At 36.1% G+C, this 19385-nt stretch overlaps 1 protein-coding gene across 3 annotated transcripts in view; it reads right to left on the bottom strand.

Annotated features, from left to right (window-relative positions):
* Positions 1-19385, bottom strand: part of KCNQ5 (potassium voltage-gated channel subfamily Q member 5) — a 616346-nt gene that overhangs the window by 339305 nt on the left and 257656 nt on the right. The window lies entirely within an intron of this gene.

Genomic DNA, 19385 nt, shown 5'->3' with positions numbered 1-19385 from the left:
TGCTTGTAGTAGTCTCTTAGGATGCTTTGTATTTCTGCGGTGTCTGTTGTAACTTCTCTTTTTCATTTCTAATTTTATTGATTTGAGTCCTCTCCCTCTTTTTCTTGATGAGTCTGGCTAACGTTTTATCAATTTTTTTAAATCTTCTCAATGAACCAGCTTTTAGTTTTATTGATCTTTGCTGTTGTTTTCTTTTTTTCTATTTCATTTATTCCTACTCTGATTTTTATGATTTCTTTCCTTCTGCTAACTTTGGGTTTTGTTTGTTCTTCTTTCTCTAGTTCCTTTAGGTGTAAGGTTAGATTGTTTATTTGAGATCTTTCTTGTTTCTTGAGGTATAGCTTGTATAGCTATAAACTTCCCTCTTAGAACTGCTTTTGCTGCATCCCATAGGTTTTGGATCGTCCTGTTTTCACTGTCATTTGTCTCTAGGTATTTTTTGATTTGCTCTTTGATTTCCTCAGTGATCTCTTGGTTATTTAGTAAGGTATTGTTTAGCTTCCATGTGTTTCTGTTTTTAAAATTTTTTCCCTGTAATTGATTTTTAATTTCATAGTGTTGCAGTCTGAAAAGATGCTTGATATGATTTCAATTTTCTTAAATTTACTGAGACTTAATTTGTGACCCCAGATGTGATCTATCCTGGAGAATGTGCCATGCACACTTGAGAAGAAAGTGTAATCTGCTGTTTTTGGATGGAATGTACTATAAATATCAACTAAATCTTTCTGATCTATTGTGTCATTTAAAGCTTGTGTTTCTTTATTAATTTTCTGTTTGGATGATCTGTCCATTGGTGTAAGGGAGGTGTTAAAGTCCCCCACTATTATTGTGTTACTGTCGATTTCCTCTTTTATAGTTGTTAGCAGTTGCCTTATGTATTGAGGTGCTCCTATGTTGGTAGCATATATGTTTATCATTGTTATATCTTCTTCTTGGATTGATCCTTTGATCATTATGTAGTGTCCTTCCTTGTCTCTTGTAACATTCTTTATTTTAAAGTCTATTTTATCTGATAAGAGTATTGCTGCTCAAGCTTTCTTTTGATTTCCATTTCCATGGAATATCTTTTTCCATCCCCTCACTTTCAGTCTTATGTGTCCCTAGGTCTGACGTGGGTCTCTTGTAGACAGCGTATACATGGGTCTTGTTTTTGTATGCATTCAGCGAGCCTGTGTCCTTTGGTTGGAGCATTTAATCCATTCATGTTTAAGGTAGTTATTGACGTGTATGTTCCTATTACAATTTTCTTAATTGTTTTGTGTTTGTTTCTGTAGTTCCTTTTCTCCTCTTGTGTTTCCCACTTAGAGAAGTTCCTTTAGCATTTGTTGTAGAGCTGGTTTGGTGGTGCTGAATTCTCTTAGCTTTTGCTTGTGTTTAAACCTTTTGATTTCTCCATCAAATCTGAATAAGATCCTTGCTGGGTAGAGTAATCTTGGTTGTAGGTTCTTCCCTTTCATCACTTTAAATATGTCATGCCACTCCCTTCTGGCTTGTAGAGTTTCTGCTGAGAAATCAGCTCTTAACCTTATGGGAGTTCCCTTGTATGTTATTTGTCATTTTTCCCTTGCTGTTTTCAATAATTTTTCTTTTTCTTTAATTTTTGCCTATTTGATTAATATGTGTCTCAGCGTGTTTCTCCTTGGGTTTATCCTGTATGGGACTCTGTGCGATTCCTGGATTTGGGTGGCTATTTGTTTTCCTATGTTAGGGACCTTTTCGACTATAATCTCTTCAAATATTTTCTCTGGTCCTTCTTCTCTCTCTTCTCCTTCTGGGATCCCTATGATGCAAATGTTGTCACGTTTAATGTTGTCGCAGAGTCTCTTAGGCTGTCTTCATTTCTTTTCATTCTTTTTTCTTCATTCTGTTCTGCAGCTTTGAATTCCACCATTCTGTCTTCCCGGTCACTTTTCTGTTCTTCTGCCTCAGTTAATCTGCTATTGATTCCTTCTAGTGTAGTTTTCATTTCGTTATTGTAATCTTCATCTCTGTTTGTTTGTTCTTTAATTCTTCTAGGTCTTTGTGAAACATTTCTCCCATCTTCTCAGTCCTTGTCTCCATTCTTTTTCCAATGTCCTGGATCATCTTCACTGTCATTATTCTGAATTCTTTTTCTGGAAGGTTGCCTATCGCCATTTAGTTGTTTTTGTGGGGTTTTATCTTGTTCCTTCATCTGGTACATAGCCTTCTGCCTTTTCATCTTGTCTATCTTTCTGTGAATGTGGTTTTTGTTCCACAGGCTGCAGGACTGTAGTTCTTCTTGACTCTGCTGTCTGCCCTCTGGTGGATGAGGCTATCTAATAGGCTTGAGCAAGTTTCCTGATGGGAGGGACTGGTGGTGGGTAGAGCTGTTTTCAGTAGTTTTTAACACTATGAAAATTCGCTTTTTTTGCATTTATTTGCTTATCTTTGCCTAATTATGCTCACCATTCTTTCTTTTCTTTCAGGCAAGATATTTCTTCTGAGATCATTTGCCTTTTTATTTAAGTACAAATACTTAATACTTTTAGACAAATACATGTGTGAGGGTGTCTTGGTAAGAAATTCTTTTGTGTTAGGTTTTTGCATTTATGTTTTTGAATGTCTAATAATAAATTTCTTTTGCCTTTGTTCTTGAAAGACATACAATTATACTTGTCAGTAATTTATTCCTTGGAACTTTAAAATCATTATTCTCCTGTCTTCTATATTGCATTGTTGTCATTGAGAAGTTATAGTCTAAGTGTCATTCCTTCTTAGGTTATTTACTTTCCTCTTGGTTTGGGCTTCTTATAAGAATCTTCTGTGTTGTACAGTTTGCCTGTGACGTGTATGTATTTCTTTGTATTTATCCACTTTGGGATAAACGTGGCTACCTAAATCAGAAAATTGACATCTTTAATTCTAGAAATTTCTTAACAATCATGTTCAGGAATATTCCCTCTTCCCCATATTTTTTAGTCTTTATGGAATTCTGATGAAATGTACCTCAACCTTTCTTTCTAAATTGTTCACACTTTTCTCCTTTGTATTGCATTCTTGGTAATTTCTTCATATTTATATTGTACTTCACTAATTCTCTCTTCAGCTGTATCTAAAATGCTATCTCATGGTTGTTACACACACACACACACACACACACACACACACTCACATGCAGGCACACCATACATATCCAGAAATTCCGTTCATTCTTCTTTGAAATATGATGACTGGTTATCTCTAATGTTCCTCAGTAATATCTGTGGAATCCTCTTATTTCTTTAAACAGATTTACATGCCTGTTTTATTATGAAAGAGCAAAAAATACAATATCTGCAATTTTTGAGGGTCTGATTCTGACATCTCTTTCTGTTGCTGACCCTCACTCGTGTCAGCTCACATTCACTGGGTATATAATGTGAGAATTCTTGGAGTCCTGAACAGAGGATTTTCTTTTGCTTATGTCAGGTGAGTACTTAGGTTTTGGGAGAACACATGAGTAACATGACATCAAGTCCACACTTCCCATAAAGGCTGGCTTGTCATTCTCAGCACAGACTTTTTCCTCCCTCAAGTGAGACCCATTGCTGAAAGAAATTAATTTCTTTAGTCTCTCACTTTGCAGAATAGTTGTCCCACCCCAGTTTACTGTTTCTCTGTGGTGGTTGTCCTCACAGAGTTCTTTCTTTACTTGGGACACTCCTACCACACCCCTGGGATCTGCCTCCTTTCCCCCATGTATGTGTGATCTAAGCTCTAGGCCTCTGAGCATTGGCAGAAGCACATGGCACATGCCAACTACCTTCTCTCTGTAGGCATGATTTCCCCTTAATCTTGGCCTTTGAGGAGCTCCCTTACGTTCTTGCCAGTTCAGTTATGGGCTCTTTAAGTGATATTTTAAGAGGATTTCAGGGTACATGTTCCATTATATTGTTAGAAAGGTAAGTCCCACTTTCAGTACTCTGAATTGCTCATTTGATAGCATCTAGTACATTCTTTTGTAAATGTCAATTAACTGTTTTATCTATCCCAGTTGATCAAGCTCATCCTGGGGGCAGGAATGGTTTCTTTCCATGTACTGATTTATTCAGTCAGGAAGTATTATTCAGTTTCTATTAGTAACTCTGCACTGATCTGTTGTTAGTTGTTGTATATACAAAGGTGGTCTAAATTGAAAGGGTCTGACAATATAAAAATAATAAAAGCTAATGTTTGTTGAATCATTTCTAGTTCAACAAATGGCCAGTTTTTCTGATAAGTGCTTTATGTTTATTGTCTCATATTAATCTTCACAATTACCCAATGAGTTTGCCATTATTGCTATTGAATATTTCCTTCCAAAGACGAGAAAATGGAGGGTGAGAAGAGACTTGTATATGATAAGAGAGTGCTGATTATTAGATAAGCTGGTCATTTAAAATAATCTTTCTATTGAATTATTTTAATGGTTGCCTGTTGCTGGAGACTCATCATTATACACAGTTTCAGAGGTTCACTTGAACTCATGTAAAGTGCGGAGGCATCCTTGAGGTGGACGCAGTCGTAGGCTCTAGATTATATCCTGGATCAAACAGTAGGTAACTCCAGGCAAGAGCACCATTCCAATCATAGCATGAAACCTTTTGCTAAAAGGATCAAACCTCGGTTATTTTACATGAATCAGAATTTTTAACTGAGTCATATCTTTGGACACCTACTTGATTTATCTCATCATATAAATTCTGAGAAAATGAAGAAGACATATTGTTTATGCCCTTAATGGTATGGGTTCTTCATACATATCATGCAATGACAATAGATCTCTATGCAGCATGTAGCTGCATGTAATTTTATTAACAACATCCTTTCAGCAGCAACTTGTACTTTGTTCAGCCTCACTTGTGGTTCACATTTAAAGGCCCCCAACTCCTCTTAGTCTACCTTATTTTAGGTTCTAACCTCTTTCATCCTTTGTTTTTTTGCACTTCCTTATCTTTCTTGGCGGCTGAGGCAGCTACCTGGCCGCCTGTTATTCTCACTCATGGCCTGCTGTGTGATGAGCTACAGCATGAGAAGTTCCTGTGGGTAGCAATGGGAACTTTTCCATTCCATTTTCCTGCACCCCTGGCCTCTAGGCATACACAACACTCTCTTTCTGATGTTATCCTTCCCCGTTGCTTGCAAATGTTCTATTCTGATGATTTCTTTTTTTTTTTTTCTGAGTCAGTTCCATCCCAAGTGTATTTGTTTCATATTGGATTCCTCCTTCTTTTTTCTTTTTCTTTCTTTTACTAAACACTTTAAAAAGTTTTGGCTGTGAATTTTCAAGAGTAGTCTATAAAACCCAACAATGGATGCCTCAGGGATTTTTAGCAGAGCATGAGCTCAGCAGGAAAAGTAGTCTTATCAGGATGTTTCATGTTATAATTTCTCACTTTGTTTTAGAAAGACAGTACACCCAGAAAAAAACACATTGTTCATTTGCGAACGGAGCCATCAGCTGTTCGAGAAGGAAATTATGGTACAGGTAAATAGACAAAAAGAGTGTCAGAGGAAAAGTCACACTGAGGAACATTTTGAGGAGTGCAGAGAGCACAGGTGCTGCTCTTACTTTCATCAGCTCTGATCAGAAAGTGATTCCCGCACACCTTGAGGGCAGAGAAGGAAGCTTGGTGTGCCCAAGGCTCACAACTGCTGGAAATCCCACAGAAGAGTGGGTTTTGGATGGATCTTAGGCTTGTGATAATTACAGACCAACAACTGCATGAGTCATAACTTCTTAGTCACATTAAAACTCTATCTAAGTCAAGTAGAAAATAAAACAAAGCTCTATTTTTTCCCACATGAAAAAGTAAAAGTGGTTTCCAACATTAACGACCATATAGCTCCTACAATGATGCATATTGTCAGGCTTCTCTCAGTTCTTCAGAAAAACATCTCACAATCAACGTAAAGCCAACAGAATGCAGAGAAATGAGTTAAACCATCCCTAGAATATGTGCAGTGTGTGCTGAAGAGAGAAGAAAAGAATAATAGGAATATGCCCAATATGCACGATTACTCCAATACTGTCAACAGTGAATTTTAAAAGTACTGATCTTTAGAAACATGAATACCTGAAAGTTAAGGACAAGCCAAGTAAAAAGTATCAACATTTCTGAGTATTTAAATCTGATTCTTTTTTTTTTTTTTGCGTTATGCGGGCCTCTCACTGTTATGGCCTCTCCCGTTGTGGAGCACAGGCTCCAGACGCGCAGGCTCCACGGCATGTGGGATCTTCCCGGACCGGGGCACGAACCCCTGTCCCCTGCATTGGCAGGCGGGCCCTCAACCACTGTGCCACCAGGGAAACCCCAAATCTGATTCTTTTAACAACTTTATGTAATATCAGTGCCTTTTGCTTTCCTTGAAGACATTACTGATGGATTCTCTCATTTCACTCCACAACCTCTGACAGCATTTTTCTTTATTTTTATAACGTCCTATGTATTTAAAAGAAGTTCACCAAAGATTTGCTTGTGCAAATTCAGGCCTTTTGAAAAAGAGTATGTCCTAGTTACTGCCTGTGCACTGCTCTGCATTAGTAATAATTATGCAAATGAACTTTAGAACCACCCACATCCACTTCTAACATGAAGCTCTCTCTGTACAGTAGGACTAAAATTCAGAGATTAACTATATCTGTACTAGTGCTGGACTTTTAAAATTTAAATTGGGATATTTTGGCTTTTGAAGTGGCAATCACATATTCTATAAAAGTATTACTTAGTGGGATGGTATACTGTCTTTTATTTTCCTATTCTGTTCATTAAAAATATTAAGTGCATGGGCAAGCCTCCATAGAAATTCACCTGTCTCTATCCTTTTCCCTCTTTTATCAGTGACCATACAATCAAAAAGCTGAAAAGTAAAGAATGAATTGCAGAATCACCAGCTGGAATGTGTCTTAAAGGTAACTGAATTTATTTCTGGCTTTTATCCCAAGTAGCATTTTGCTTATATTTTTATTTGTAACAATTCTTTTATTCTGCCTGAAATTACGGTTAGTCTCATCCTCATTTATCTGCTTCAGTATACTGAAATCTCATCGAGGAAATTGTGTTTTTAGCTATTTTTGAATGTCCTCTCATGCTTAGCACATAATTGATGCTCAAGAATTATTTGTTAAGTGAAATCTAAGGAACATCAGTTTCTATCCTGTTTTTAAAAAACTTCCAAAGAAAATAATCAGAGACATACCCAAGAAAGGAGTGAAAATGATTTTAAAATGATTTATGCTGGAGTTGTCCATTACCTCTATTCCTGTCCTTCTTAGAACTAAAGAAATTAGCTGATAGTCTGGTGTTGAGGATTCTAAGCTTGGATTTGTGTTCTGTATCCACCAATCCATAGCTGTGCCACCATGAGCAAGTCACTAAACTTCTCTAGAACCCGTTTTTTGCACCCCTAAGATGGTGATAATAAGTTACCTTCCTCATATGTTTTCCTAATGATTGAATATGATGCAAATACAAAATATTTAGCAGTGTCTGAGATGTAGTAACACTCACTCATTAATTGTTGGCTATCATCATTACCATCATCATCATCATCATCATCATTACCATCAAACTGGATTACCACAATCAATAGTTTTAAATATAATATTTAATTCCTTAATTCCTTTCTGTTCCATTAACATTGAATCAAACCAACTGTCCAGTTTTTTGTTTTGTTCTTGTCATTTGCCCTTGAATGCTATTAATCCTACCATTTAACATTGTACTGGAGGTGGTAGCCAAAGCAATAAGGTAAGAAACTGAGTTGGAAAGGCAGAGAAAAAAGTTGACATGACTGATGGATTTGATCATCTATAAACAAAATCCAAGATAATATAAAACTATCTATTAAAACTAATTAGGAAATTCAGCAAGGTGGCAGAATATAAGACCAATATATAAAAACTAGTAGTGTTTCTATTCAGCAGCAATAGCTAAATACAAAATGAAATAGAAAAAAGACACTATGGCAACGAAACATTTAAGTTTCCAGGCATAAATATAACAAAACATGCAGGTGTCTGTGATATTTATTGTTATTCTCAGGAGACCAGAATGAATGGCAAGTTAGGTCAAATGCATGGATAGGAAAACACAGTATTATTCAGATAATAGTTCTTCTAAATTTTAAAATAAATTTTGTTAATTTCCAAGCAAACTATAAGTGGTTTTTATTGGAGAGGGGGTAGATTAACAGAGTGATTTAATTTCTTATAGAAGAGTACCATTACAAAGACTACTAGAAAAAAGAAAACACAGGAGGGGAGAGTTGCCTTATCAGCTGTTTTAAATATACAGTAATCAAGAGTATTGGTGGGTACAGGGATAGACAAAAAGTAGATCTGTACAAAAACACAGAGAGCCCAGAAGCCTACTCATAGGTATGTACACACATGGATATTGTTACATCATGAGGAGGCATTACAAATTAGCAAGGAAAATAGGAAAATGGACAGTGATGATATTGGGAGTATTGGGACAACTTCCTTTGCAGATAAAAACAAAATAAAATGACTTGCTTTTTCATACCATAGATAAAAATGAACTCCAAATGATTTAAAGACTTAAATGTGAAAAAAGAACTTTAAAAATCTTGGAAATGTAGAGTATCCTTATTATATCAGAGCAAGAAAGGGTTTTTTATATAAGACACAGAACATAGATGATAAAAAATTGATGAATTCACTATATCAAAATATGAAACTTCTTTACAATAAAATACATCACAATGCTAAAAGTAAAGTACCTGAAACATATATATGTTAGCATATATAATGTGGTAAATATTTAGAATATATAACATCATTTAGAAAAAAAACATAAGAGAAATGGGCAAGGATGAGGACAGGAAATTCCCTAAGCAGGAACCCTGAATGGCAATTAATGATGCTTATGAAAAGATGCTCAATCTTGTAATCAAGGAAGTGAAGCAAAGCAATGAAGCAGAGCCATTTCCTGTGATCAGAAGTGGAAAAAAATTAAAACATCTGACAACATCAAGTGTTGGTGAGAATGAGAGGAAATTGAAAATCTTATATGCCCCTGGTGGAAGTGAAAATTGTCAACCCAGTTTGAAGTGCAATTTATCAATATCTAATAAAGTTAAAAGTAAAGCGTGAATAAGCTAATAATTACACTTCTAGATACAGACCCTAGAGAAACTCCAGCACCCAGTAGCAGAGACATGTTTAAGAATATTTGTTTACAGCATTGTCTATAATAGTGAAAAAATTAGAAACACTAAATCTCATGGATAAATAATGATATAGTCATATTAGGAACCACTATGTATGTATGTATGATATCTATCTATTTATACTGTATAAATACATATAGTGTAGATATATATGGGAAGACCTCAAAAACATATTTATGCAAAAATAAATGTAAAATAATGCTTTATCTAAAGAAAGAGAAGACCCAGTTGCAGCTGAGATGGATACAGGAGCCAGCAAATCACATCTAGTTAGACAAAGGTTAGATATGCTCATAACTTAATCATATAATCTGATATAGCTTATATGACATTTTCAAACGGGTGAAATAATGGTAGTATGAAAGGGGAAAAAGAGATAAGGCATTTTACCTTAGAACACAGATATTAAACAGACCTTAGTAAAATTGAATTTAAAGGTAAAATGAACTTCATGCAGTTCACATAAACTTCAAAAAATGTCTCTGCCAGCTCTGTTAAAATGCCACCGTGTCTTCCTCCAGTCCTCATAAATCACAATCTGATGTGCACCCCTGATACCCAGATTTTGGCCTCTTTTTTCCATAAAAGGAACCAGGGCTCCTTGAAGAGTAATTGATTCCCTGTGCAGGGTAAGGAAGATAAAGTTGTACTTGAAATATGTAGCTCTTACCAGAAAGTGAGAATGATTTCAAAGATGTCTGCAGACAGTACTATGGAGGAAAGTGCCTCCAGGGGTTGTGACAATCAGAGGACAAGAAAAGAAAATAAAGATCCGGTCAGAGGCACAAGTTTATAATATAATTACTCAAAATAGACATAAGTATATAGAAACAGAGGCATCTATGGGTTTCCAACAATGTCTACAGAAAATAGGTATATCAACAGAAACTATGTAAGTATATTGTATTTTATTTTCATCGGTCCCACTAGGAAAAATCAGAGGGTAAAAATTTAAGGAGGAAGCTTTTTTCAAAAAGTTGAGTATGAGATGCTAAGACAAAAATGGGTAAGGCTGACCATTAAGAAATGCCCATGGGATGCATTGTGAGAAATCTTTTCTCAGTAACAGGCCAATTGACACCTAGCAGCAGACCCCATCCCAATAATCACTGGCTCTGTGGGACCATATAAGAAGCAACATTTAGGTTCCTATGTTTTGGTCTCAAATTTCTGGCTAATAATCTAAATCTATAAACATATTGAGGTCCTAATTCTATTGGTACAATCTGTAAACTTAGTCTCTAACCAAATAGCCACCTTGAGATAGTCATTTTGTTTCCTTCACAAATAAATTATGCAGATGATAAAGAAACAAACCAGGGCTTCTCTGGTGGCGCAGTGGTTGAGAGTCCACCTGCCAATGCAGGGGACAGGGGTTTGAACCCTGGTCCGGGAATATCCCACATGCCACAGAACAACTAAGCCTGTGAGCCACAACTATTGAGTCTGCACTCTACAGCCCATGAGCCATAACTACTGAGCCTGTGTGCCACAACTACTGAAGACCGCGTGCCTACCACAATGAGAAGCTTGCGCGCCGCAACGAAGAGTAGCCCCCACTCACCGCAACCAGAGAAAAGCCCACACACAGCAATGAAGACCCCCCAACACAGCCAAAAAAAAAAAAACACAAAGAAACAAACCAAATTCAGCATCAATTTTATATTCAGTGCAAGTGTAGTAACGACTTGTAATCACTTTGTTAACTTGTATTTGTGCTGCTTTTTAAAGGGTAGCATGTAAAGCAGGGGTTCCCAACCCCCTGGCCTCGGACTGGTACCAGTTGGTGGCCTGTTAGGAGCTGGGCTGAAGAGCAGGAGGTGAGCAGCAGGTGAGCAAGCGAAGCTTCATCTGCAGCTCCCCATTGCTCACATCACCACCTGAACCACACCACCCTCCCCCCAGGTCTGTGGAAAAGTTGTCTTCCACGAAATTGGTTCCTGGTGCCAAAAAGGTTGGGGACCACTGATGTAAAGGAATCTGACAAAAAGGATTTGAGATTTTAATTGAAATACTCAGGAATTTTTAACTTAACTTTATGATCAATATTTAGATGCTCAAGGCAATCTGACTTCTTAGAACCATACATTTAGATTTATTGTATGTATAAGCAGCATTTGAGTGCTTGGGAAGATTTTTTTTGTTTGGATTCCTTATGAGTATTTGAAAGTCTGACTTCCTGGATGTTTTAAGGTGCTAGAAAGAATCAGATATATCATATTTGTGGTTTTATTTAAAAACATTTAGGACAGTTTGCTTAAATTTTCTGTAAATATTTTAAAATATTTACTGTACCAAATGCATAAATAAATTGAATATTAATTCAGGAACAAATACAGGCTAGTATTTTAATTTATTCACAAAATTGCTGGTTTTAGAAAATAGATTTATAAATTTACTTTGTAATCTTATGAAAAGCTAGGCTTTAAAATTAAAACTCTATTAAACAGGATATTAATTTAAAGACAAATAACTAATTATAGATATTCTTTTCTGTGTACAAAAACCACTTCCCTACAAGATATTAAAAAGGCAATTGACTAGGTTAAATGAAAAAAGCAAGTTATAGAAAATAATATACCTTATGATGTAATTTTTATAAATGAAAAATTAAAAATTTCATGTATTATATATGGATTACCATATAGAGAGCAATAAAAAGTATGAAAATGTGAACTGAAGAGTGGAATACAGCAGACATCAATTTTTAGTGAGATTTAAATTGTCAAAAAATCTAAGGTGATCATAACAAAATGTTAATATTTATTTATTTGTGGCATTTATGTTGGTAATTATTTTACTATCCATTGTGTTTTTAATTTTTCTCAATTAAAATATCTCTAATGTAAAGATTCAAGTCATATTACACTAAGAACCCAAGGGACCAATAATATAGTGACTTGGACAGAGACTTGGGCTATTTAAGCAGATTAATAGTGAGGATAATGACTGAATAATTAAAATTATAAAAGGAAACATTTGCATTTAAAACAAAACAACTTAAGGCTGAAAGAAGCAAAATTTGAATGGAAAAAAAAAAGAAAAAATGAAGTTTCTGCCAAGGTGTCTCACACATTGTGACTGATCTGAACAAACAACTTGAGATTTGTTGTGTTCTTTCAAGTAAAGTGGACAAAATAATGTGCATTTGAGGAGAATAATAGTTGGTGATGGAATATGTTGTTTCCAATAAAAGCTGGAAATAAATCATAAAAGTCTGCAGTAGAAACTCCAACAAGGAGAAAAGTTTATTTGCCAAAATCTAAGTGAAATGGTTGTTGATGTACTTCTGTGATATAGATGACATTATTCATGGAGAATTCATAGTATTGGGTAAAATACTCAATTAAATTCATTGTGATGAGAAATCATGATGCATCTGAAAGATTCTGTGTAAAACAAAACCAGGGGATTGCGGGGTGTGTGTGTGTGTGTGTGTGTGTGTGTGTGTGTGTGTGTCTACCTTCACTACGCTGACGTTGTCCTATGGGCTTTTGGTAAAAGAGTTTCTGTGCAAATGTTGTAGTATCTGCCTTAATCTCCCACCTTATGCATAAAACAAGGTTCTGAAAGCTTTCAAGGCTGCTTCTAAACGTGAAATCCATCTCTAATGGACAAGGACTTTCCATCAGTGAAGACTGTCAAGGGAATGTGCAGTTCCAGCACCAGATGCCCCAGTACTTTCATGGATGGCAGCATTATTGGAAGAACTATACATAGCGCTATTTAAAGAAAATAAAAATTGACTGTAAGCCCTGCTATGTTTTTTTGAGAAATTTATGATTCCGTTTTGCACAAATATGATATGTTTTCCTTTGGTAAACTTTTTTTTTTTTTAAAGATTGCTCTAGAACTATTTTACATCCTTATTTGTTTTGATACTGACTCACTTCTTTTTGTATTTTTATTTATTTATTTTTTTTGGCCCTGCCTTGCTGCATGTGGGATCTTAGTTCCCCAACCAGGGATCGAACCCAAGCCCCCTGAAGTGGAAGCATGGAGTCTTACCCACTGGACCACCAGGGAAGTCCCCTTTTTGCTACACTTTTAAAGACAATATTTCAGGAGAGTATATAACTTAATGAAGCACCTGGGCTATGAATTCAGCCAGGGGTTGAATTCGTGTTCTGCCCACTAAGCGGTATATGAGACTTCGTTTCTGCATCTGCAGTGGGGATGAGTGGACTTCAGTGGGCGTCGAGGCAGGAGCCATCACAGTGTCTGGTCTGTGGCAGACACTCAGAGGTAGCTATTATGATTACGATGGCTATTTTTTTATGATAGTATTCATTTGACAAAAAGCCTGTCAACTTTTTTCGTCTCATTAAATTACTCCCATTAGACTTGAGAAATGATATACTTTTCTGTCTTGAGTTTGGTTATTTTAGCGATTGAAGTAAAAATAAATTTCCCTGAAAAATCTCATTGTATGATTACTAAGCCCACCATTTCTATATACAACACAATCACTCTACTTAGTCAAAGATACTCAATGTGATGTTGATATCGAATTCTTCCAGGTGAATGAATGTGTTCACTTATTGTTTTTTCTAAAATAACAACAATCAAACCTGTATTTAGCTTATCTAATTTGGTTAAATTAATGATACCATTTTCCAGAAAACTAAAACTATGATCCTCCTTTATTTTCCTTCTCTGAATATAGCAAAGTTGAATTATGTTTTATGTTATTTTTAAGGAATTTTTAAATTGAAGGTTAGTTGATCTACAATGTTGTGTTAGTTTCAGGTACACAGCACAGTGATTTGGTTCATATATATGTGTGTGTGTGTGTGTGTGTGTGTATATATACATGTGTATATGTGTATATATATATCTATATATATATATCTATTCTTTTTCAGATTCTTTTCCCTTATAGGTTATTACAAAATACTGAGTAGAGTTCCCTGTGCTATACAGTAGGTTCGTGTTGTTTATCTATTTCATATATAGTAGTTTCCATGTGTTCATCCCAAACTCCTAATTTATTCCCCCCCTCTTCCCCTTTGGTAACCATAAGTTTTATGTTATTAAGATATTTCTCCTACCAGGTTGGAGGACGCATTCTCATTTGGGTTAAATAACTATGATTTTTAATGCTTCAGTGATATCATAATTAAGACACTAAGTATAATATCTGCTGGTTTTAGGTTTACTCACATGTAAGATGTGGAGCTTTAATCCAAATATACATTTTCAGAGTCTATTCATCACCGAGTGTCATGGTTTATACAGTCTTCTCCCCCCTCGTGCTATCAGTATACTCACTGACGTCATCAGAGTTTCATGAAGGATATACACGTACGTAATTTGGGGAAGCACTTCAAAATATACACGTGTGCCTGTTAAAATAACTACTTAGACTGTTTCTGGTGGATGGACCTTAGCTCATCTCACTGTCTAAGATTATTCATAATATACTAAAAACACTACTCTTATTGAGATACTTTGGGAATGTAATTAAATACCAAGATGACTACTAATATGATTAAGGAGAAAGAACAGCTAGGCTTTTCTAAGCCAGTTAAAGCCATTGGGCCTGCTGCTTACTCAGTAACAAATCACATCTGATATCTGGAAGCAGAAATACCAGGTAAGCATTTCTGTTCTTGTCCTGTCCATAAAAGGTTGGAAGATTGTGTTAGAATAAGATTTCTGATGGAGTCAAATGAAGTCTCACCCAGACTGTGCAGGTATCTGCAGAACTGCTTTCTTTAGGGGAGTTTGAGATTGTTTTGCAAAATTGATGCTATACTTTAGGGAGGGCACATCATGTTTGTGGTGGATATAACACAGAACCATGGACTACAATCACTGTTAAATTGCCTGAGCTGAAGAGCATACTTACAAGTTCCAATAAGTAAGTATAGCAAACAACAACAAAAACGCCATTAAATTTAAATATCACCTCCAATTGGTACATTTTATTTTAGGTTTAGTAAGATTAATGCCAGAGAGAAAAGATGAATAGAAAAATTATCTGAATATAAACTATCAGAGAGAATGAAAATCTGATCTCTTTGATTTAAGAGAAATTGAAAGCTATACTAGTTCTAGGAAGGTTTAGATTAAAAGGAAAGGAGATTCTTCCTCTAAGCATGTACGGGTCTCAAGAAGAATGTGAGTACTGTCATTTCTGGAGACTTAAAGCAGAAGAGTCATGCATATCTTTCCGATTTTGTTTTAGTAGAAGAGTTATTTGTTGTCTACAAGGATTACATGGGCTTTCCAAAACCGATATGAATGAATGACTGATTCCATATCAAAATGATTTAATGTAAAATAAGGACACCAATTTCAAGATTTTTTTTTTCAATTTTGGTCACATAATACACACTTTGAATACTTGCCCAAGATGGTAGCAATGAAGAGCATTTCATTAGGGGAGCTTTGAATGCAGACCCCCCAGCAAAGCAAAGCCTCTGGTGCTGGACAGCTTGGGTCCAGGTCGTGACTCTACCAATTCCTAACTGCGTGACCTTGGTCTAGTTACTCAACCACACTGGGCTGTAAAATAGGGGTAATAATACCTGCCTAAGAAAGTTCTCGAGAGTAATAAGTGAAATAATTCACACTAAGCCCTTGGAAAACTGGCTGGCACAGAGAACTCAATAAACATCAGTTATGATTGCTATTTCAGAGCAGTAACCCCTAACATTTTGTTTTTGCTGAGACTCACAAGACAGAGAATGTCCGCAGATGCCACACACCCTGTGGGTCCAACTTCTACAAAGCAGCCTTCCTCACTCTCTCATGGCAAATATCGTATTGGAATGCAAATAAGCAAGAGTGACATCATTACAGAGATAACCCTGAATCTGTTCTAACTTTAAGAAAGAATTTTAAAACCTCAGCACTTGATTTTAGTAACAAGCTAATAAGAACACACGTCCCAGTAGGCTAAGACACAGTTAGTTCTTCTGGGAACATTTCTTTTAGGAAATAGAAAGGGAAGGGAGAGGTCCTGAGGTCATGATTTTGGATAAAGCCATTCAGTGATCGTTAATTATGATCAGTTTCTTTTCCATCTGTCCATCCATCCACCTGTCTCTCCATTCATCCATCCATCTACCCAACCATTCTTCTATCCATCAAATATTTATAGAAAATCAACATGGGGCTGAAAATACTGAAGAAACTTTGTCTAGAGGCTTGTATGCTTCCCTGGAGTCGTAGGTTTGTTTGCTTTGCTGTTGTTCTTGGTTGATTTTTGGTTTTGTTTTTTACTCTTTAGGGGGAACTTCCTATTTGGCAGAAGGAAGGAGAGTAAAATGTCTCCTAAGAGGCTCAAAATGAATGATCTTTCTGAGTTTTCTTGTAGCTTGTTGAATTTCTTCCTAACAGCTGTTTTAAATTCTTATCAGTTAGAGCACAAAATTCAAGGCTCTGTCTGAGAAAAAAAATCTGAAGCTGCAGATGAATGCCAGCCCAATCCCAGAGTCTGCTAGACGGAAAGTATTCTTGAGCAAACATTCAGAGCAATGGGAGGGAAAGGAAGAGGCATCTTTATTACAGAACCAGAGTACCTTACATGGTACTTAGGGCAGTGTCTTTGATTTTCTTCCAGCTTTTATTATTCTGTATTTAGTGAACCAACAAGGTAGCTTTTGGTTTACATTTAGGTTAAATATCATTCCTTCTGGATTAATATGGCAAGTATAATTTAGAATATTGTTTGTTTAATTTAGCTTGTTACTGCTACAAGGGAGTTATTATACTCAAAGTAAAATCAATCTTTAACTTCAGTGGGTAGCTACTTCTTTAGCGACTGGTTCTGGCACACGTTTGTTTATTTAACACATTAAAGGACGAAGAAGTTGGCAGCCATATCCTCACAGTATTTCCTACATACAGATGTAAATATACCACAAAGAGGGGGATAGAAGAAAAAGGAAAAAGTTAAGAACCTACCTCTCTTTGCTGCCCAGAGTTTCCTACCAGGTTTTGCATAATCAGTAACAGTATGTTACATGGTCAAACAAAAAACTTAGAAGTTAAACCACAGAAGTGATATACTGAAATTACCCATAAATTTTCTTTAAAATGTGTGGTGATGATTAGGAAGACAGGGGTCGGGTACCTAGGATGCTGCTCTTGGTACAGGAGACCCTCAGTGACCGAAGCTATGACTGCTTGTAAAGGCAGCAGGAAGACCAACCCGGGGCCGATGTGTATGAGTTCTCAGGGCATCCACATGGAAACTAGGAAACCTGTTCTTTTCAACAGTATAGATCTCAAGTGGTTAACACAGAAAAGAAAAATAAAGACAAGAGAAAATTGAAGCAGCAGAGAAATAACCATCATCCTCTTCTGTTGAGTATTTGACTTTAAAAAATCTGTGTAATATAAATAGAATAAATCATAGTCATTATGATGATATACACAACAAGTGTGCATTACTGGATTATTTGTGCAATGTATAACTTTTTCCCCCAGGTGTAAAATTTTCACCTGGTTACATGTTAGATAAAAGGGCATTCAGAGAAACAATATAATATTTTCAAGACAATAAAATGATGATCAGTTGGTCTAATAAATATTTGGATGCATTTTAATAACAATGAGGAATTTATTATATTTTTTGCCAAGCTTCCAGGGCATATCAGCATGGAGTAGCAGGTTTATCCTGATGTCAAGGTGGTCAAAACAGAAATCCAGTTATCTGACTCTGTAATGTAATAATTATACCACGATTCCAAATTTCAACATTTTTAAAAAAGTAGTCTAAGAAAGTTATAATAAAAATGCCAGCAACTCAGAAATAGTTGTACTTCCCAGAAGGAGCATGTGCAGGTGAAATTCTGATGTGGCCAATTTGATGCTGTGGACTATTTTTATTTTTAACATCTTAATTGGAGTATAATTGCTTTACAATGGTGTGATAGTTTCTGCTTTATAACAAAGTGAATCAGCTGTACATATACATATATCCGCATATCTTCTCCCTCTTGCGTCTCTCTCCCACCCTCCCTATCCCACCCCTCTAGGTGGTCACAAAGCACCGAGCTGATCTCCCTCTGCTATGCGGCTGCTTCCCACTAGCTACTGGTTTTACATTTGGCAGTGTATATATGTCCATGCCACTCTCTCACTTTGTCCCAGCTTACTCTTCCCTCTCCCCGTGTCCTCAAGTCCATTCTCTACGCCTGTGTCTTTATTCCTGTCCTGCACCAAGGTTCTTCAGAACCTTTTTTTTTTTTTTTTAGATTCCATATATAAGTGTTGGCATATGGTATTTGCTTTTCACTTTCTGGCTTACTTCACTCTGTATGACAGACTCTAGGTCCATCCACCTCACTACAAATAACTCAATTTTGTTTCTTTTTATGGCTGAGTAATATTCCATTGTATATATGTGCCACATCTTCTTTATCCATCCATCTCTCGATGGACACTTAGGTTGCTTCCATGTCCTGGCTATTGTAAATAGAGCTGCAATGAACATTTTGGTACATGACTCTTTTTGAATTATGGTTTTCTCAGGGTATATGCCCAGTAGTGGGATTGCTGGGTGGTATGGTAGTTCTATTTTTAGTTTTTTAAGGAACCTCCAGAATGTTCTCCATTACAGTGGCTGTATCAATTTACATTCCCACAAACACTGCAAGAGGGTTCCCTTTTCTCCACACCCTCTCCAGCATTTATTGTTTGTAGATTTTTTGATGATGGCCATTCTGACTGGTGTGAGGTGATACCTCATTGTAGGTTTGATTTACATTTCTCTAATGATTAGTTATGTTGAGCATCCTTTCATGTGTTTGTTGGCAATCTGTATATTTTCTTTGGAGAAATGTGTATTTAGGTCTTCTACCCATTTTTGGATTGGGTTGTTAGTTTTTTTGAAATTGCGCTGCATGAGGTGCTTGTATATTTTGGAGATTAATCCTTTGTCAGTCGCTTTGTTTGTAAATGTTTTCTCCCATTCTGAGCGTTGTCTTTTTGTCTTGTTTATGGTTTCCTTTGCTGTGCAAAAGTTTTTAAGTTTCATTAGGTCCCATCTGATTATTTTTGGTTTTATTTCCATTTCTCTAGGAGGTGGGTCAAAAGCAATCTTGCTGTGATTTATGTCATAGAGTGTTCTGCCTATGTTTTCCTCTAAGAAGTTTATAGTGTCTGCCTTACATTTAGGTCTTTAATCCATTTTGAGTTTATTTTTGTGTATGGTGTTAGGGAGTGTTCTAATTTCATTCTTTTACCTGTAGCTG

This window comes from Physeter macrocephalus, chromosome 10, assembly GCF_002837175.3.
Source record: "Physeter macrocephalus isolate SW-GA chromosome 10, ASM283717v5, whole genome shotgun sequence".
Classification (NCBI taxonomy): domain Eukaryota; kingdom Metazoa; phylum Chordata; class Mammalia; order Artiodactyla; family Physeteridae; genus Physeter; species Physeter macrocephalus.
Note: the sequence above shows the minus strand (reverse complement) of the source record. Positions and strands in the feature narration are given on the sequence as shown.